The following is a 22,248-nucleotide window of genomic DNA, read 5'->3' as shown; positions in this document are numbered from 1 at the left end:
CCTCCCACATTTCTGATGAAGTGCTTACATGCCCAATATGTCAATTCTCCTGCTCCTTGGATGCTGCCTGACCTGCTGTGCTTTTCCAGCACCACAAGCTGGAAGAACAACACCTCATCTCCCAGTCGGGGACCCTACAATCCTCTGGTTTCAACATCAAATTCAATAATTTTAGGTCCTGAACTCTCCCACGTCCTAGTGTCTTTGCCCCTTACTCCACACACCAGGCCTTGTTATTACATAGCCTGGCATTACACACTACCTATGGTTAGCCACTAACAGTCCCCATAAACAGCTATTCACCCTCCCCCTCAGATCGTTATCCACTCTTTTTGTCCAATTGTTCTTATCTCTCTCTTTGGACTCTATTCCCCCCCTATATTTACTCCTTAACCCCTTCTGCATAAAAAACAACATTTTTTCTCAGTAGCATCAGTTCCTGAGGATGTGTCACCGAATCCAAATTGCGAACAGATTTCAATTCACAGATGCTGCCAGATCTGCTGAGCTTTTCCAGTACTTTCAGTTGTTGTGTGTGATTTACAGCATCCACAGTTCTTTCAATTTACCCGGAGTATCTAATTCAGGTCTAGCAGACTGAAACAGTGTTTATCAACCTTCCCAGTCCACACCACCTCCATCTCTCTCCCAGTCTCTGCTGTCTCTCCCACTCCTTCACATTCAGTTCCCCCTCACAGTGACACTGCGCCTGCAAAGCTGATGGTCATGTGTTGGCCTGCTGGACCCACCCCTCATTCACTCCCATTGGCTGGAGGATCACGCCAACTCTCCTATTGGTCTGAAGCTGTGTCAATCAGCCAGGCCCCATTGTGACCTGAGTGGTGGGATCCTCCCAGGTGCATCAGAGGCTGAGGGGTGACCTCACAGAGGTTTATAAAATCATGAGGGGCATGGATAGGAAAAATAGTCAAGGTTGTTTCCCTGGGGTGGGGGAGTCCAGAATGAGAGGGCATGGGTTTAAGATGAGAGGGGAAGAATTTAAAATGGATCAGAGGGGCAATTTTTTTTCCCACCGAGGTTGGTGCGTGTATGGAATCTTCTGTCGGGAAGTGGAGGATGTTGGTACAATTATACCATTTGGCATCTGGATGGGTATATGAATAGGAAGGGTGTATGTGCCAAGTGCTGGCAAATGGGACTTAGATTAGGTTGGGATATCTGGTCAGCATGGACCAGTTTAACCAAAGGGTGTATTTTCATGCTGTACATCTCTACGGCTCTGCCCTGTGATGAGCTTCATCATTCACAGTGAATGAGGCAGTATCACAGAGCACAGGGGCTGGGAGCTATTCAGCCCATTGGGGCTGTACTCTCTCCCTCTGGAGATAGTGCCAGTCAGTTCCAACTCACCTCCCATTTGGACATAGCCTTCCAAATCCTTCCTTAAAAAGTTAAATTTCAAATTTGTTTTGACAATAGCTACTGAATCTGCATTCAGCTGTCTTTCAAACTGTTCCAGATGCTCAGAACTTAGTGAGTAAAATAATCTTCACATCGTTAACCTGCATTATTTGCCAGTTACCTGAAAGTAGTTACTAAAAATTGTGACGTTAAAAATTTCTCACTCTGTCTCTCTATAAATGAAATATCCTGGAAACAAATCAACTCCTGGTCAAAATCACTGCTTAACCTTCTCAGCTCCAAGGAGAATTGTCTGACCTTCTGCTAACGCTCCATAAAAGAGAAACCCATCTTAATTTTAATTTATTAGTGTCGAAGAGATGGACAACACAGAAACAAACCCTTCAGTCCAAATTGTCCATGCCGACCAGATATCCTAAATTAATCTCGTCCCATATGCCAGTACTTGGCCCATAACCTTCTAAACCTTTCCCAATCACATATCCAATGAGATGCCTTTTAAATGTTGGAACTATACCAGCCTCCACACTTTCTCTGGCAGCTTATTCCATACACGTATCACGTTCAGCTTGAAACTTTGCCCCTAATATCCCTTTTCAATCTTTTCCCTCACGCCTGTGCTTTCTAGTTTTGGACTCACTTAAACAGGAATAAGACCCGAGCTGTTTACCTTATCCATGCCCCTCACGATTTTATCAACCTCTATGGTCACCCCTCAGCATCCGATTCTCCAGTGAAAACAGCCTCAGCCTATTCAGCCTCTCCCTATAGCTCAATCCCTCAACCCTGGAAACATCTTTGCACATCTTTTCTGAATCCTTTCAAGTTTCACAATATCATTCCGATAGTGGGGAGACCAGGACTGAAAGCAGAATTCCAGAAGTGACTGAATCAATGTCCTGTACAGCCGCAAAATGACATCACAACTCCTGTACTCAATGCACTGACCGATAAAGGCAAGAATACTAAACACTTCTTCACTACCCTGCTTATGATTCCACTTTCAAGGAACTATGAACCTGCACTCCAAGATCTCTTAGTTCAGCAACACTGCCCAGGACCTTCCCATTAAGTGTAGAAGTCCGGCCCTGATTTGCTTTTCCAAAATGCAGAACCTCACATTTATCAAAATTAAACTTCATTTGCCACTCCTCAGCCCATTTGATCGGAGTCTCATTGTACTCTGAGGTAACTTTACTGTCCACTGCACCTCATATTTTGGTGTCTACTGTAAACCTACTAACCATAGCTCCTATATTCACATGGAAATCATTGATATAAATGACAAAAAGCAATGGACCCAACACCCAGCCTGACAGCATTTTGCTCACCACAGGCTTCCAGTCCTAAAAGCACCCTCCACCAAGACACTGACTGCTCAGCAAGGTTAGAGCTCATGGAATACAGGGAGAACTAGCCAATTGGGATCCAGAACTCGCTCAAAGGCAGAAGACAGAGGGTGGTGGTGGAAGGTTGTTTTTCAGACTGGAGGCCTGTGACCAGTGGAGTGCCACAAGGGTCGGTGCTGGATCCACTACTTTTCGTCATTTATATGAATGACTTGGATGTGAACATAGCAGGCATAGTTAGTGAGATGACACCAAAGTTGGAGATGTAGTGGACAGTGAAAACAATCACCTCAGAGTACAACGGGATCTTGATCAGATGAGTGAATGAGCTGAGGAGTGGCATTTGGGGAAATCAAATCTTAGCAGGACTTATACACTTAATGGTAAGGTCCTGAGGAGTGTTACTGAACAAAGAGACCTTGGAGTGCGGGTTCATCGCTCCTTGAAAGTGTAGCCACAGGTAGATAGGATAGTGAAGGCGGCATATGGTTAGAACATTAAGTACAGGAGTTGGGAGGTCATGTTGTGGCTGTACAGGGCATTGGTGAGGCCACTATTGGAATATTGCGTACAAATCTGGTCTCCTTCCTATCGGAAGGATGTTGTGAAACTTGAAAGGGTTCAGAAAAGATTTACAAGAAAGTTACCAGGATTGGAGGATTTCAGCATAGCTGGGGGTTGAATAGATTTTGAATAGACTGGGGCTATTTTCCCTGGAGCGTCGGAAGCTGAGAGGTGAGTTTATAGAGGTATATAAAATCATGAGGGGCATGGATAGGATAAATAGACAAAGTCTCTTCCCTGGGGTGGTGGAGCCCAGCACTAGAGGGCATAGGTTTAGGGTGAGAGGGGAAAGACTTTAAAGAGACTTGTGGGGCAACGTTTTCACAGAGGGTGGTACGTGTATGGAATGAGCTGCCAGAGGAAGTGGTGGAGGTTGGACGAATGCAACATTTATAAGGCATCTTATTGGGTATATGAATAGGAAGGATATGGGCCGGGTGCAGGCAGGTGGGTCTACATTGCGTTGGGATATCTGGTCAGCATGTACTGGTTGGACCGAAGGGTCTCTGCTTCTGTGTTGTACATCTATGACTCTTTGATCTTCCAAACAATTTTGTATCCAAATAGCTAGTTCCGCCTGTATTCTATGGTGTTGAACTTGCTAACCAGCCTGTTATGTGGAACTTTGTGTCTTTCTCAAGTCCAAGTTAATGACTTCCATGCACAAAGCCATGCTGACTATCCCTAATCTTTTCTTGCCTTTCCAATGACATGTAAATCCTGTCCCTGAGAATCCCTTCCAACAACTTGCCTGCCACTGACTTCAGGCTCACCGGTCTATAGTTCCCTGGCTTTTCCTTACTACCTTTCTCAAATAATGATTTGGAGATGCCAGTGTTGGACTGGGGTGTACAAAGTTAGAAATCACACAACACCAGGTTATAGTCCAAACGGTTTAAATGGAAGCACACTTCCAAATAAACCTGTTTGACTATAACCTGGTGTGTGATTTTTAACTTTCTCAAATAATGGCACCCATCTTCCAGCACCTTGTCTGTGGCAATTGATGATACAAATATCTCAGCGAGGGGCCCAGCAATCACTTCCCTGGCTTCCCACAAAGTTCTGGGATACGCCTGCTCAGATTCCTGGGATTTATCCACCTTTCTGCTTTTTAAGACATCCAGTAGCTCCTCCACTGTAATATGAACAATTGCCAAATTATCACTATTTATTTCTCCAAACTCTCTAGCTTCCATATCATTTTTCAGTAAAAACTGATGTGAAATACTTACAGAATCTCTCCCACCGCCTGCGGTTCCATAGACAGCCTTACTGATTTTTGAGGGTTGCTATTCTCTGCCTGGTTACTCTTTTGTCCAGCCATCCCTTTCCCTGGAAATAACCTCCCGCAAACAAATTTTGCAAGTTCTTACTTACCTTGTGCCATCGAAATTGTCCAATTTAGAAGTCTACCTATTAGATCTGGTCTATTATTTTCTGTAACTATTTTAAAGCTAGTAGAATTATCAGAGAATCCAGACAGCGTGGAAGCGGGCCATTCAGCCCATCACATCCACACTGAACATCAGAGCCTTCTACCCTACCCCTATAACGTTGCAATTCCAATGAGCAATCCACCTGGCCAGCACATCCCTGAACACTATGGGCAATTCAGCCTGGATAACCCACCCATCCTACACATCTTTGGGAGGAAACCAGAGCAACCAGACGAAACCCAAGCAGACAACCACAACAAGGTGATCATCCCTTTCTTATTTCCCAATTCTATCCAAGTAACTTCACTGGAAATACTCCCAATATCCTCCCTGAGCACAACTATAAAGGTATCCCTAATCCAAAACGCCATTCTGCCTCCTCTCGTCCCCCTTTCTATCCTTCCCATTGCACCCTAGAACATTAAGCTGCCAGTCCTATCCATCACTGAGCCACGTTTCTGTAATATCCATGATATCCCCGTCCCATGTTCAAAACCATATCCTCAGCTCATCTGCCTTCCCTGACGGGCCTCTTGCACTGAAATAAATGCAGTGAAACTGCTCTGTCCCACCTCGTTCTGTGCCTTGCCCTTGCCTGCCTTGACTGTCTAACTTCTCAACTGTATCAGCCTCAGACATACCTCTTCTCTCACTATCTCTTTAGGTTTACCCCCCACTCCCTCACTGGTTTAATGCCTCCTGAGTAGCACTAGCAAATCTCCCTTCCTGGGTATTAGACACCTTCGAATTCAGGTACAATCCATCCTTCTTATGCACGTCAATTCTACCCCAGCAGAGATTCCAATGATCCAAACATGGCAATCCTTCTCCCCTGCACCAGATCCTTACCCACACATTCATCTGCTCTATCCTGCTGTTCCTACTCTCACTAGCATGCGGCACAAAGAGTAATCCAGATATTACTACCCACGAAGACCTACTTTTTATCCTCCAGGATAATTTGCTATATTCTCTCGTCAGAACCTCATCCTTTCCTCTTCCGATGTCATTGGTACTAATGTATAATGAGCTCCCACTGATCATACTCCCTTTTGAGAATACTCTGCTCCCTCTCCGAGACATCCTTGTCCCTGGCACCAGGGAGGTACCACCCATTCTGATGTCTCACTGTCAGCTGCAGAAACGGCAGTCTGTGCCTTATACCAGAAAATCTCCTATCACCATCGATCACCAGGAACCTCATATACCTCACATTACATTGGAGCCAGTCTCTGTACCAGTACCTTGCTTGTCAGTGCGATATGCCCCTGAGAGGGTGACCTCCGACGCTTTCCGAAACAGTGTACTTGTTTGAGATCAATCAGCCGGGCCCCATTGTGAGGTAAGTGGTGGGATCCTCTCTCTCTCTGCCCTGTGATGAGCTTCATCATTCACAGTGAATGGGGCAGTATCACAGAGCACAGGGGCTGGGGGCTATTCAGCCCATTGGGACTGTACTCTCTCCCTCTGGAGATGCTGCAAATCTGTCCCAACTCCCCTCTCACTTGCCCAAAGCCCACTAAGTCCTTCCTTAAAAAGTAAAATTATAAATCTGTTTGCGAACACCTGCTGAATCTGTGTCCAGCTGCCGTTCAGCCTATTCCAGGTGCGCAGAACTTACTGAGTGAAATAATGTTCCCATTTTCACTCTGCATTATTTGCCAGTTACCTGAAAGTAGTTACGAAAAATTGTGATCGTGCTAACAATTCCTCTCTCTCTGCAAATTAATTGTTTGGAAACAAATCTGCACCTGGTCCAAATCACTGCTTAACCGTCTCAGCTCCAAGGACAATTATCTGTGCTTCTGCTCGCTCTCCACAAAAGAGGAACACATCTTAATTTATTAGTGTCATAGAGATGGACAGCACAGAAACAGACCTTCGGTCCAATTCGTTCATGCCAACTCGGGATCCTAAACTACTGGAGTCCCATTTGCCAGCTATTGGGCCCTATCCCTCAAAACCCATCCCATTCATGGATGCCTTTCAAATGTTGTAATGGTATCAGTCTCCACTACTTCATCTGGCAGCTCATTCCACACACACACACCACACCACTTGCCCCTTAGATCCCTTTTAAATCTTTGCCCTCTCAACTTAAGCCCATGTGCTCTTGTTTTGGGCCCACCTCACCTGGGGGGGGAAAGACCCCGGCTGTTCACCGTATCCATGCCCCTCATGATTTATAAATCTCCATAAAGTCACCTCTGTCTTTGACTCTTCAGGGAAAATAGCCCCAGTCTCTCCCTGTAGCCCAAATCCTTCAACCCTGGCAATGTTTTTGCAAATCTTGTCTGACTCCTTTCAAATTTCATAACATCCTTCCCAGAACAGGGATATTCGAACTGAAAGCAGAATTCCTGAAATGGCTTAATCAATGTCCTGTGAAGCCACAATATGACGTCCCAGCTTCCATATTCAATGCATTGACTAATAAATATAAGCATACCATACACCACCTTCACTAGTCTGCCTACCTGCGACTCTACTTTCAAGGAACAATGAACCTGAACTCCAAGGTCTCTTTGTTCAGCAACACTCCCCAGGACTTTACCATTAAGTGCATAAGTCCTGTCCTGATTTGCCTTTCCAAAATACAACAGCTCACATTTATCTAAATTGAACTCAGTCTACCATTTTTCGTTCCAATGGCCCATCTGATCAAGATCCTGTTGTATTCTGAACTAACCTTCTACACTGCCCACTACCCATCCAATTTTGGTGCCTTCTGACCATATCTCATATATTCACATCCAAGTCATTTATTGAAGGCCCCAATATCCATTGCTGCAGCACACTGCTGCTCACAGGCCTCCAGTCCACAAAACAACCCTACATCACCACTCTCTGTCTCCTACCTTCAAGCCAGTTTTGTATCCAAATGGCTCGTTCTCCCAGCATTCCATGTTATCTAACCTTGCTAACCAGTCTGCTTTGTGGAACCTTGTTCAATGCCCATGGAGACAACGTTCACAGGCTGCCATCATCAATCATCTTTGTCACTTCTTCAAGAAAAAAAAATACTCAAGTTAGTGAGACACGATTTTGCACAAACAAAGCCACTTTAACTCTTCCTAATCATTTCCAAATACACGTATATCCTGTCCCTCAGAATTCCTTCCAACAACCTTGCCTGCCACTGACTTCAGGCTCACTGTTCTCTTGTTCCATGGCCTTTCCTTACCACCTTTTTAAAAATAATGGCACCTCACCTGTCGCTATCAATGATACAAATATCTCAGGAGAGGCCCAACAATCTTAAAGGAGGACAGAGGGGGTTAGGGAGGATATTCCAGAGGTTTGTGTCCTTGGCAGCTCCAATTGTGGAGTGATGGAGGTGGGGGATAGCTGTCAACGGAGACAATTAGTGGTTAATCGTGGGTAGTGTGTAATGGCAGGCAATGTGATAACAATGTGTGTGAGTTAAGGGTTGGAGGGGTGGGGTTCAAGGGCAGTGGTGTCGGAAGTGGAGGAGATACACTGGAGGGCATTGGGGTTGACCACATGAGAGGGGAAATTGCAGTCCTTGAAATATGGTCCATTTGGTATGTTCTGGAGTGTTCTGCCAGCTTGCATCAAGCTTCACTGGAACACTGCACCTAAGCATGAGACAGATGTTGGCCAGGGAACACGCTCATGTGTTAAAGTGGAAGGCAACCGGGAGCTCAGGGTCTTTTTTGGCCTGAGAGGGAGCACAGATTGATCCAAATTGCACTTCATTTCTTTGTAGGAACTGTCAGATTTAGTTCCAATCACCCAATTCATAATGTTAACCTGTAAACTCCTTATGGACTCAAATCCTAGCAGCTTTTCAGGTGGAATGTTCCAGATTCTGATAACTCTGTTCATTGAGAAAAAGATGCCTTAAGATCCCTTTTAAATCTTTTCCCTCTCATCTTAAGCCTGTGTCCTCTAGTTCTGAACCCACAGAACCTGGGAAAAAGTCCCTGACTGCTCACCTTATCCAGATCCATCATGATTTTATAAACATTTATAAGGTCACCTCTCAGTCTCTAACTCTCCAGGAAAATAGTCCCAGCCTATTCAGCATTTCCCAATAGCTCAACCCGTCCAACCCTGGCAAAGTCCTTGCAAACCTTTTCTGAAACCTTTGAAGTTTCACAACATCATTCCGAGAACAGGGAGATTGGAACTGAAAACAGAATCGCAGAAGAGCATTAATCAATGTCCTATACAACCACAATATGACGTCACAACAGCTGCATTCAATGCATTGACCAATAACGGGGAGTGTACCAAACACTGCATTCACTACCCCGCCTACCTGTGACTCGACTTTCAAGGAACTATGAACCTGGACTCCAAGGTCTCTTTATTCAGCAATGCTCCCCAGACTTTACCATTAAGTGCACAAGTCCTGCCCTGATTTGCCTTTCCGAAATCCAACAGCTCACATTTATCTAAATTGAACTCCGTCTGCCATTCCTTGCTCCATTGGCCCATCTGGTCAAGATCCTGTTGAATTCTGAACTAACCTTCTTCACTGTCCACTACACCTCCAATTTTGGTGCCATCTGTAAACCTACTGACCATACCTTACACATTCACATCCAAGTCAATTATTTAAGGACCCAATATCGTTCCTTGTAACACATTGCTGCCCACAGGCCTCCAGTCCGCAAAGCAACCCTCCATCATTCTCTGTCTCCTACCTTCAAGGCAGTTTTGTAATGGCATGCTCTCCCTGCATTCCATGTTATCTAACCCTGCTAACCAGTCTGCTTTGTGGAACCTTGTTGAATGTCCATATAAACAACATTCACCGCCTGGATTAATCAATTTTCTTTGTCACTTCAAAACATTCAGTCACGTTAGTGAGACACAATTGGGCACGTACAAAGCCACATTGACTCTCCCTGATCATTCATTCCTTACCTTTCCTAATAGATGGATATCCTGTCCCTCAGAATCCCTTCCAACAACTTGCCTGCCACTGACTTCAGGCTCACTGTTCTCTTGTTCCATGGCCTCTCCTAACCATCTTTTTAAAATAATGGCACCTCACCTGTCGCTATCAACGATACAATTACCTGGGGAGAGGCCCAACAATCACTTCTCAATTTCCAGAAAGTTCTGGGATACACCTGATCAGGTCCCAGGACTTTATCAACCTTGATGCCATTTAAGACATCCAGTACCACCTCCTCTGTAACATGGACACTTTTCAAGTTATCTCTGTTTATTTCTCCAAACTCTCGAGTTTCCATATCCTTCTCCAGTAAAAAATGACATGAAATATTTGCATACCTTTCCCACTCCCTGTGGTTCCATAGACAGCCTTGTTGATCTTTAAGGGGTCCTATTCTCTGGTCCAGTTAATCTTTTGTCTGTGATATATTTGTTTAATGTCTTTGGATTCTACTTAAACCAGTGCCTGAAGCTATTTCATGTCTTTTTTTTTGCTCTCCTGATTTCCCTCAAGTATAAAAGCGTGATCCTGTACTCCCAATTCCTCTGCTTCTGCCATATCTGCTCCCAGGAGGAGCAATTCCACCCCAGGACATCCCAGAAATGCCTCCTACTTCAAGGACCACAATTTCCCTCTCACTTGATCAACAATGCCCTCCAATGCGTACCCTCCACTTCCTGCACCTTTATCCCACCTCTTCAACCACAAAAGATTATAACCCTGCAATCTTCACCTTCCACCCCACTAATCTCCAGATACAGTGCATTAACCTCTGTTATTTATGCTACCTAAAGTTGGATCCCACCACCACAGACATATCTCCCTCTTCACCCCTATCTGCGTTCCACAGAGACCATTCCCTCGGCAACACCCTTGTTAGGTCCACTCCCTACCACCAACCCATGCTCCACACCCTTGACCCTCCCTTGCCGCCACGGGAGATATAAAACATGCGGTCACACCTCCCTCTGACCTCTGTCCAAGACCTGAAAAGGATCTTTTCACATCAGGCAGAGATTTCTCTGCACATCCCAAAACCTCATCTACTGCATCTGGACACTATGGGAAATTTAACATGGTTCATCCAACTAACCTACACATCTTTGGACTGTGGGAGCAAACTGGAACACCCGAAGGAAACCCTCACAGACACTGGGGAGAACGTGCCAACTCCAACACAGAGTCGCCCGAGGCTGGAATCAAACCCAGGTCCCTGGTGCTAAGGAAGCAGCGCTAACCACTAAGCCACAAGATCTTTGGTGCTGATGTGCTGCCCCACTGATAACTCAGTCACTCACCCTGCCTCATTTTCGAAGTGGCAGTGATGAGGGAGTGAAATTATCGCTAGACTGTTAATCCCGAGAACCAGATAACGTTCTGGGGACGTGGGTTTGAATCCCATCACGGCAGATTTTGGAACGTGAATTCAATAAATATCTGGAAAAATTAATTTTGTGACGACAATGAATCCATTGTCAATTGTTGGGAATCCCATCTGGTTCACTCATGACCTGTAGGGAAGGAAAATGCCATCCTTACCTGGTCTGGTCTGCATGTGACTCCAGACCTATAGCAACGTGGTTGATTCTTAACTGCCCTCTGGTTAAACGAAGCAATAAATGCTGGCCGAGCCAGTGACAGCCTCATCCTGTGAATGAATAAAGAAAACAGGTCAAGTTTTGTTCCTTCTCTAGTAGTACATCCTACAAACTGAATCTGAAACGTTCTCGTACACACTGAACAAATACCTTTTCATCCAAGCCCTTAACACTACCAACATGGCCTCGGAGTGCTGTAAAGTTAAAACCCCTTATCATTGCATCCATATTATTCTTACAGATAACTGAGGTCTCCTGGTAAAATTGTGTCTCAATTCCCCGCTGACTATTGGGAGAGAGTCTATAATACAATCCCAGTAAGACGGTCATCCCTTCCTTATTTCTCAGTACCACCCAAGTAACTTGCCTGGATGTACTCTCAGGAATATCCTCCCGAAGCCCAGCTGTAATGTTATCCCTAATCAAAGATGCCACTCCCCCTGTACTGTTGCCCCCTTTCTATCGCATCTACACCCTGGAATATTAAGCTGCTAGTCCTATCCATCCCTGAGTGATGCCTCTGTAATTGCTATAATATCCCAGTGCCATGTTCAAAACCATACCCTGAGCCCATCAGCCTGACCTGTCAGGCCTCTTGTACTGAAATGAATTCAGTGTAATTGGTCCGTCCCGCTTTGTTCTGTGGCTTGCTCTTGCCTGCCTTGACAGTCTAATCTGAACAGTACCAGCCTCGGACATACCTCTTTTCTCACTATCTCTTTAGGTTTACCCCAACTCCCTCCCGAGTGGAACTAGCAAATCTCCCTGCTCATCAGGACCCCATGCTTTCCCCTTCCTATGCCATTGGTACCAATGTACAATGTCCTCCCACTGGCTATTCTCCCCTTTGAGAATATTCTGCACCCTCTCCGAGGCATCACTGACCCTAGCATCAGGGAGGCACCACCCCATTCTGATGTCTCACTGTCAGCTGCAGAAATGGCAGACTGTGCCCCTGACTAGAGTGTCCCCTATCACCATCGTTTGCGTGGAACTGGATATACCTTACATTATGTTAGAGCCAGTCTCAGTTGCAGTAACTTGGCAGTCAGTGCTATATTCCCCTGAAAATCTATTACCCCCTACATTTTCCAAAACAGTACACTTGTTTGAGCTGGGGATAACCACTCAGGGGATATTCCTGCAGTACTTGCCTACCCCTCCTAGCTTTCCTGGAGGTAACCCACCTACCTGACTGTATCTGCAGTATCCTGCAATCCTGAGACTGCCACCTCTCACACCCCTGACCCCTGTCAATTCCTCACTGCCTTTAATCACTCCTTCACCAATCCATGTGATTTGATAGGATTTGCAAAGACACTTCCTGCAGACACAATCATCAGGATCATTGAAACTCTCTCTAGACTCCAACATCCGACAGGAACAGCACACCACTCTACAACAGGCCATCTCTCCGCCTTAACAATCTACAGACCAAGACAAAGGCACAGTCTTACTGCTCGAAAAATACTGCCTGAGAATAACTTAATGCTTACGCTTTATATTTTAAACATTTTAACAACAGACCGAAAGACATGAAAAAGAAACCCTCACCTTTCTCACTATTAATATAATAAAACCGTCTAAAATTGATGTTTCAAGAGACTGAAACCCACTGAGCTGATCCCGGCTGTGAGCAGCTCACAGAGCGAGGTCTCTCTGAAGGCAGCTGTGAAATGTCACTGTTTGTTTCTCTTTTCTCCAAGCTGCATTTCCAGAGAGGTTCATACCTTCACAAGAAGTCAGCTGGGAGAGGTCACTGCTCGGTTTTATTCACTGGAGGTTGTCTTTGCTGCCCAGACCAGAATTTATTGGCCACCTTTATGTGTCTTGGAGAAATGGTGGTGAACGGCCTCCGTGAAATGTTGCAGTCCATGTACACCACAGTGATGTTTGGACAACAATCCCCCACTAGACCCACATCCCTCCCTGTCTCTGTAATCCCCCTCCAGCTTCAGAAATTGCGTGTGTGTAATTTTACCTCAAATTGTACACGTAGAATGATGGAGCTTTTTTTTAAAAATACATTGCTAAAAAGGGAGGCAATGGCCAGATGATATTCTTGCTAGACGAGTAATATGAGCAATCTTCCGAGGATTACGGTTAGATGGTAGCATCATGGCTGATGGTGGCATCTGATATCAGTAAATTCTCTAATGAAAAGGCTCATGATGACCATGAAACTATTGTCGACTGTTGGAAAAAACCCATCTGGTTCACTAATGCCCTTTAGGGAAGCAAACTGTCATCCTCACCCGGTCTGGCCAACATGTGACTCCAGACCCACAGCAATGTGGTTAGATCCCAACTGCCCTCAGGGTAAACATCCACATCTGAGTGAATAAACAAAAAGAGATTTATATTTAAATCGCAGAGGAAAGCTTTTTTAAAAACAAAATTGTGTTTTCAAACTTTAAAAAAAATCACCTTGGTCAGATGGCACTATAGACGCTGCAATAATCAGGGAGAATATAAGGAACAAATATACAGAGAGATCTCCGGTATACAGTCACAACAATAAGGTTATAGTAGTAGGTGATTACGATAGTGTGAAAGGTTTGGTTGGTAAAGAATGTGTTAAATGAGTTCAAGAAATGTTCTTTATCAATATTTAAATGTTCCTATCAGGAAGCAAGCAACACCTGACCTTTTCTTGTCTGATCAGACAGGGCAAGTGACGGAAGTGATAGGACGGGAACAGTTTGGGTGAGAGGTAATTGTGGGCACCATGGAGAAATATTTGTATAATCGATAACTACAGGTGAGCTGCCTGATGACTGGAGAGTGGTTAATGTTGTACCTTTGTTAAAGAAGGGATATAAGGAGCAGCCTAGGAACTGTAGACCTCAGTGGTGGGTAAGCCGTAGGAGGCGATTCAGAAGGATAGGATTTGCATGTATTTGGAGAGTTAAGGAATGATTATGGACACTCAACATGGTTACTTAACAGGGTGTCTCACAGACCTGATTGAGATTTTTAAGGTAGTCACCAAGAAGATCGATGAGGGCAGAGCGGCAGACATTGTTTATTTGGACTTTAGTAAAGCCTTTAAAAAGGTTGTGCAGGGGAGACGAAGTTGTAAAGTTCGATCCCATGGGATTCAGCAAGAGCTTGCCAACTGGATACAAAATTAGCTTAACAATAGGAGACAGTAATAGTGGAGGGTTGTTTTTCACACTGGAGGCCCGTGACCAGCAGTGTACTCCAGGAATCGGTGCTGGGTCCATTTTTGTTTGTCATGTGTGTAGATGGTTTGAATTAGAATATACAAAGCATGGTTTGTTTGTGGGTGACATCAAAAACTGTTAAGGTAGACAGTAACAAAAGGTTATCCACGAATACAGAGGGATCCTGATCAATTGGGTGAATGGGCTGAAATGTGGCAGATGGAATTTAATTTGAATAAATGTAAGATATTATATTTAATAAAACAAACATCTCCTTTAGCCTTATTAATTAATTACACTAATTAAAAGTAAGGCCTTGAATAGTGATGTGGAACAAAGAAACCGAGGGGTTCAGGTCTTTGCAGTTTGTGTCACATGTAGACAGGGTGGTTAAGTGGGTGTTTAGCACGCTTACCTTCATTGCTCAGACCTTTAGGTATAGGAGTTGGGACACTGTCATGAGGTTATACATGATGTTGGTGAGGCCTCTTCACTGTGTTCAGTTCTGGTCCCCCTGTTAGAGGAAGGATGTTATTAAATTGGAGAAGGTTCAGAAGATGTTTCCCAGGATGTTGCCATGAACGGAGGGATTGTTTTAGAAGGAGAGGATGGATAGGCTGGGATGTCTGTCACTGGAGATTAGGAGGTTGAGGGGTGACCTTTTTTGAGGTTTATAAAATCATGGAGTGTGTAGATAAGATGAATGGCTGCATGGGAGGGGGATTCAAGACACCGGTGCATACAGTTTGAGAAGAGATGACAAAGATTTTAAAAAGACATGAGTTTTTCTATTTTTGCACTTATGGGTTGAACTTCCAGAGGAAGTGGTAGCTGTGAACACAATTACAATACTTAAAAAGATATTTGGATAAGTACATAAATAGGAAATATTTGGAGGGATATAGGCCAAGCAGAGGCAGGTGTGATTAGTTTAGGTGGAATTATAGTCGACATGGATTGGTTAGACCACAGGGTCCGTTTCCATGATATATAACTTTGAAACTCTTAACTCTCGGTGTCTTCGTGTTCACAACTCTCCATATCACTGTCACCTCATGAAGCTTCACAACTCTTCCTTATCTCTGCTATCATAAGCATCTCTGTAACATCCTCCAATCACACAATCCTCCCTATCTCTGTAATCTCGATCCCCACAAATCTCTCTGCTAAGTGCCTTTCTGTAATTCCAGCCTTGAGGATAGCCCATTTTTAACTCAGATTCCTGCACCCTGAGCTCCAGAATTTCCTACTAAACCTCTCTGCTCATTTGCCTTCCCAAAACATTAACCAATCATCTATCATCTATTCTAATATCAAAAAGGTATTAGATGATCGCAGCGGGCATGTGTGCTTGATGACCAATATGGAGAAGATGGGGGCATTGTGTTCAACAGTTTAATACCAGAGACTCTGACCCCATTTTATTCCGTGTTTCTAGTGATTCCCTTTTTTTGAAGCAGACATGAGTGAGAAGCAGTGGAGAATGTAAATGATACACAGTCTGAATAGTGAGAGGATTCCACCACCACTGGCTGTTTACCCTCCAGCTCCACAATGTCCAATAACCTATCCATGCTATCACGGATCCTGGCACCAGGGAGGTAACATACTATCCTGGATTCATGTCTGTGGCCACAGAAGTGCCTGTCTGTACCCCTGACTATTGAATCCCCGTCACTCTCTTTCCTCCTGTTCTTTGCAGAATCCGAAGCTGGATACAGTATCTGTTTGATAACGGGATGATCACTGGGAACTCCTGCATTTCCTTCCTGAGCCTTTTACTTGATCTGATAGTCATCCATTCCCTTTCCTAACTCACTGAACGTGCTGTCCATAACATCCTCAGTATTGCAGATGAGCTACAGTGAGTCCACTCACAGCTTCAGATCTGAAAAGCAGTTTCCCAGTAACTGCAGATGGGCACACTTCCTGCACATATTGTCGCCAGGGACACTGGAAGCATCCCTTATTTCCCACATTGTACAAGAGAAGAATACCGTGGATCTGAGGTCTCCTGTAACAATGTCTCTCTAGATTCAGCTAGTTCTCCTATCACGAGAACTTAAATGAGCTAGCAACCTTTCTTCACTTCAAGCATGTCCATTATAATCTAAAGCCCCGACCGTTACTTAAGCTGACATGTTATACTTTAAAACCTGTTACAAAATATTCAGCAGGTATCTCATAAAAATTGGCTATTCCCATTGGGAGCATATGAATTTCTGAATGGCCTGAACTAAACCTGAGTTTCAGCTTCACCTTCTCCCTGTCTCATCTCATTGTTTTCACCCAACTCCAAAACACACTCACTGAGCCAAGCAGCATTCTCAGTACAGCCCTGTCATTTTCAGTTGTCAGAATCTGGAACATTCCACCTGAAAAGATGCTGGAATTTTAGTCCATAGGAATTTTAATGGGTAGTTTGCAGAGAACTGAAAATAAAGAATTTACAGGTTAACATTACGAAGTGGGTGATTGGGGACTAAATCTGACAGTTCCTGCAAAGAGATGAGGTGCAATTTGGATAAATCTGTGCTCCCTTTCAGGGCAATATCCCCTTCCTCAGCTGCAGGGCCCAGAACAGAGCACACACCCAAAGGGTGATCCAGCCACAAATTTGTCCATTTCTCTGATTTTTGCTTTACAAAAGTATTGAAGATTAGATTTAGATTACTTTACAGTGTGGAAACAGGCCCTTCTGCCCAACAAGTCCACACCGACCCGCCGAAGTGAAACCCACCCATACCCCTACATTTACCCCTTACCTAACACTACGGGCAATTTAGTATGGCCAATTCACCTGACATTACACATCTTTGGACTGTGGGAGGAAACCGGAGCACCCGGAGGGAACCCACGCAGACACGGGGAGAACGTGCAAACTCCACACAGTCAGTCGCCTGAGGCAGGAATTGAACCCAGGTCTCAGGCACTGTGAGGCAGCAGTGCTAACCACTGTGCCACCGTGCCGCCCACTAAATGATATTTTCTCACAGACAGAACAGAACAGAAAAACCTTTCTGTTTCCACAGTTAAATGCCAATTATATTCAGGTCCTGATGTCTCTGCCGACTGTAAAAACCTGTTTTTGAGATCCCAGTCTCAATTAATATCCCATAAAATGAATTCACACAACAAAACTCACAGTCAGTGCAGGATGAATAGTAAAGACAAATATTTATCTTGCATCTAACCTACACGTCTCTGAAAACTATGGGCAATTTAGCTCCCAGTGCAATGGCAAAGGAGATAGGGGTTAAAGAGTGAATAATAGGTGGGGACAGAGCCCAAAGGAACATTTGGAAAGAAAAAGGACTGGATAGCGATTTGGCTGGGAGAGTGCATAGCTGTTAATAGAGGGAACAGGAACTGGTGTCTGGCAGCATCTCAGTGGATGTGATGGAAATGGTGGCTGATGAACGTTCTGCCGCAAAAAAGACCCTGAGCTTCCAGTTGCCTGCCACTTCAACACACGAGCCTGTTCCCTGGGCAACATCCCTGTCTCATGCTTACTGCAATGTTCCAGTGAAGCTTGATACAAACTGGCAGAACACTCCAGAACATACCAAATGGCTCCGTATTTCAATTACAGCAATTTCCCCTCCCATGTGGTCAACAACACCCTCCACCGTATCTCCTCTACTTCCCACACCTCCGTCCTTGAACCGAACTCCTTCAACTGCAACAAGGATAGAATCCCCCAAGTCCTCACATTCCATGCAGGTACAACACATCATCCTCCACCATTTCCACCACCTACAATTAGACCCCATCAGAGATATATTTCCCTCCCCAGTCCTTTCAGCATTCATCGGAGACCATTCTCTCTGTGACTTCCTTGTTAGATCCACACTCCCCACCAACCCATCCTCTACTCCCAGCACCTTCGCTCGCCATAGCAAGAGGTGGAAAACCTGTGCCCACACCTTCCCCTCACCTCCATCCAAGGCACCACAGGATCCTTCCACATTCAGCAGAGATAGTTCTTACATTCAAACATTTCACCTATTGAGTCCTTTGCTCTCGATGTGGTCTCCTCTACAGTGGGGAGACAGGACGCCAACTTGCGGAATATTTCAGGGAACATTTCTGGGACACGTACCAACCAACCACACTGCCCTGTGACCGACAACTTCAACGGCCCCTCCCACTCCGCCAAGGACATGCAGATTCTGGGCTGCCTCCATCGCCAAATCGACCCATCCGAAGCCTGGAGGAATAACACCTCATTGTCCGCCTTGGGACCCTTCAACCACACAGCATCAATGTTTCCTCATCTCCCCTCACCCCACCTTATCCTAGCTCCAACCCTCCAACTCGGCACTGGCCTCTTGAACTGACCCATCTGTCCATCTTCCTTCCCCATTATCCACTCCACCCTCTCACCATTACCTCCCAACTGCATCTACCTATTGCCTTCCTAGCTCCCTTCCCCCCCAACCTACACACCCCCTCCTATTTATTTCTCAGCACTCTTTCCCACACCGCACATTCCTGATGAAGGGCATATACCTAAAATGTCGATTCTCCAGCTACTTGGATGCTGCCTGACCTGCTGTGCGTTTCCAGTGCCACATGTTAATGAAGCTGGAAGAAGAAAACCTCATCACCGGGGACCCTTCAGCCCTTTGGCCTCAATATCAAATTCAATAATTTCAGATGCTGAACTCTCCCACGTCCTAGCATCCTAGCCCCCTACCCCACACACCAGGCCTTGTTATTATATAGCCTGCTATTACACACTATCTGTGATTAGCCACTAACAGTCCCCATAAACAGCTATTCACCCTCCCCCAGCCAGATCGATATACACTCCTTTGTCCAATTTCTCCTCTCTCTCTCTTTGGCCTCTATTCCCAATCATTTACTCTTTAACCTATACCTTCTGCATATAAACCAACATTTTTTCCTCAGTCACATCAGTTCTGAGGAAGGTTCATAGGATCAGAAATGTTAACTATGACTTGTCTTCACAGATGCTGCCAGACCTGCTGAGCTTTTCCAGCACTTTCTGGTTGTTGTTTATCATTTCCATCATCCACAATTTTTTCTGGTTTTTATTTAGCGGGAGCTTGTAATTCATGTCAAGCACCGTGTGTTTATAAACCGCCCCAGTACCCACAAACTCCATTTTTCTCCCAGTCTATGCCACTCCCATCACACTCACTGAATCCCCCCCTCACAGTGACACTGCGCCTGCACAGCTCATGGTCACGTGTTGGCCTGCTGGCCACACCCCTCATTCACCTCTATTGGCTGGAGGATCACGCCAACTCTCCTATTGGTCTGCAGCTGCTGTCAATCACCTGGGCCCCATTGTGTCATGTTGGTGGGATCCTCCCATAAGTGTTGGAGGCTGAAGGGTGACCTCATTGAGTTTTATAAAACCATGAGGGGCATGAATGGGATAAATAGACAGGTCCAGAACGAGAGGGCATAGGTTTAAGTTGACAGGGAAAATATTTAAAAGGGACCTAAGGGGCAACTTCTGTCAATCAGAGGATGCTGCATGCATGGAATTTTCGGTCAGGACAAGTGGTGGAGCCTGGTACAATTACACCATCTGAAACGCATCTGAATGGGTATATGAATAGGAAGGGTATAGAGGGATATATGCCAAGTGCTGGCAAATAGGACTTGATTAGGTTAAGACATCTGGTCAGCATGGACGAGTTTGACCGAAGGGTCTGTTTCTGTGCAGTACATCTCTATGGCTCGATGGCTCTGCGGTGGGATGAGCTTCATCATTCACAGTGAATGGGGCATTATCACAGAGTATAAGGGCTGGGGGCTATTCAGCCCATTTGAGCTGTACTTTCTCCCTCTGCAGATGCTGCAAATCTGTCCCAACTCCCCTCCCATCTGTCCATAGCCCTCCAAATCTTTCCTTAAAAAGTTGAATTCCAAATTTGTTTTGACAGTAACTGTTGAATCTGCATTCAGCTGTTGTTCAAACTGTTCCAGATGCTCAGAACTGACTCAGTAAAATAATCTTCACATTTTTACCTTGCATTATTTGCCAGTTACATGAATGCAGTTACTAAAAATTGTGACAAACTTTCTACTTTCCCTCTCTGTCAACTAAATATCCTGGAGACAAATCTGCTCCTGGTCGAAATCACGACAAGGGGAGGTTGAATAGGCTGGGGTTGTTTTCCCTGGAGTGTCGGAGGCTGAGGGGTGACCTCACAGAGGTACATAAAATCATGAGCGGCATGGATAGGATAAATAAGATAAATAGACAAAGTCTCCTCCCTGGAGTGGGGGCTTCCAGAACTAGAGGGCATAGGTTTAGGGTGGGAGGGGAAAGATATAAAAGAGCCCTGAGGGGCAACGTTTACACGCAGAGGGTGGTACGTGTGTGGAATGAGTTTCCAGAGGAAGTGGTGGAGGCGAGTACAATTGCAACATTTAAAAGGCATCTAGATACGTATATGAATAGGAAAGATTTGGAGGGATATGGGCCGGGTGCTGGAAGGTGGTATAGATTGGGCTGGAATATCTGGTTGGCATGGATGGGTTGGACCGAAGGGTCTGTTTCTGTGCTGTATATCTCTGTGATGAATTTTATCCAAATAGCTAGTTCTCCCCGTATTCTATGATGTTGAACTTGCTAACCAGTCTGTTGTTATGTGGAACATTGTGTCTTCCTGAAGTCCAAGTTAACGATGTCCATGCACAAAGACATGCTGATTCTCCCCAATTATTTGCCTTTCCAATTACATGCAAATCCTGTCCCTTAGAATCCCTTCCAACAACTTGCCTGCCACTGACTTCAGGCTCACCGGTCGATAGTTCCCTGGCTTTTCCTTACCACCTTTCTCAAATAATGGCACACATCTTCCAGCACCTCACCTGTGGTTATTGATGACACAAATATCTCAGGGAGGGGCCCAACAATAACTTCCCTAGCTTCCCACAAATTTCTGGGATACATCTGATCAGGTCCCAGGGATTTATCCACCTTTATCCATTTTAAGACATTCAGAGTATCCTCCTCTGTAACATGGACACTTGCCAAGTTATCACTATTTATTTGTGCAAATTCTCTAGCTTCCATATCGTTTTTCAGTAAAAAACCAATGTATAATATTCATATAGAATCTTTCCAACCTCCTGCGGTTCCATAGTCAGTCTTGTTGATCTTTGAGGGTCCCTATTCTCTGCCTGGTCACTCTTTGTCCTTAGTGTATTTCTAGAATCTCTTTGGATTCTCCTTTTCCCTATTTCCCAAAGCCATCGCTTGTCCCCTTTTTGCCCTCCTGGTTTCCCTCAAGTATTCTCCTACTGTCTCTATACTCCTCCAGGGATCCACTAAAACCCAGCTGTCTGTACCTGCCATATCCCTCCTTCATTTTCTTGACCAGAGCCTCAATTTCTCTCGACAGGCAGCATTCTCTACGCCTCCCAGCCTTGCCCTTAACAGGAACATACTGTCTGTGTACTCTCATTGTCTCATTTTTACAGGTCTATGGAGGCAATAGCAGATGTGGACAGAGAATCAATCATTCTCAGTAAAGAGGAAGTGTTGGGAAAGGTAACAGCCTAAAGGTAAAAGGGGTGCCTGGCCGTGATGGAATGCATCCCAAGGGCTAAAAGAGATGGCCGGGAAAATAGCAAATGTGTTCAAGATAATTCGCGAAAATTTGCTGGACTCTGGGACGTATCTGACAGATTGGAAAGCTGCAAATGTGTTGCCACTATTTAAAAAAAAACACCCATTAGTTTAACTTCTGTAGTGGGGAAAATGCTTGAACCTCTCAAGGAAGTAGTAGCGAGTTATCTGGGCAGAAACTATCCCATTGAGCAAACACAGCA

General features: G+C 45.0%; 1 long non-coding RNA gene across 10 annotated transcripts in view; it reads right to left on the bottom strand.

The window, feature by feature from the left end:
• LOC148146456 (uncharacterized) overlaps nucleotides 1-22,248 on the bottom strand; it is a 931,882-nt gene that overhangs the window by 9,387 nt on the left and 900,247 nt on the right. For 3 of the 10 annotated variants that reach the window (XR_015760830.1, XR_015760827.1, XR_015760833.1), the window contains 2 exons: nucleotides 13,519-13,596; nucleotides 11,205-11,313 (listed from right to left, as the gene is read on the bottom strand). This is a non-coding gene — a long non-coding RNA (uncharacterized LOC148146456). Of the gene's footprint in view, nucleotides 1-7,612; nucleotides 7,741-11,204; nucleotides 11,314-13,518; nucleotides 13,597-14,845; nucleotides 14,945-22,248 lie in introns of those variants that run through there. The other 7 variants (XR_015760826.1, XR_015760824.1, XR_015760825.1 and 4 more) reach the window with 4 other exon arrangements.

The sequence above is a fragment of the Chiloscyllium plagiosum genome, unplaced genomic scaffold, assembly GCF_037043375.1.
Source record: "Chiloscyllium plagiosum isolate Xiang-an unplaced genomic scaffold, Cpla_swu_hap1 HiC_scaffold_21, whole genome shotgun sequence".
Lineage (NCBI taxonomy): Eukaryota > Metazoa > Chordata > Chondrichthyes > Orectolobiformes > Hemiscylliidae > Chiloscyllium > Chiloscyllium plagiosum.
Note: the sequence above shows the minus strand (reverse complement) of the source record. Positions and strands in the feature narration are given on the sequence as shown.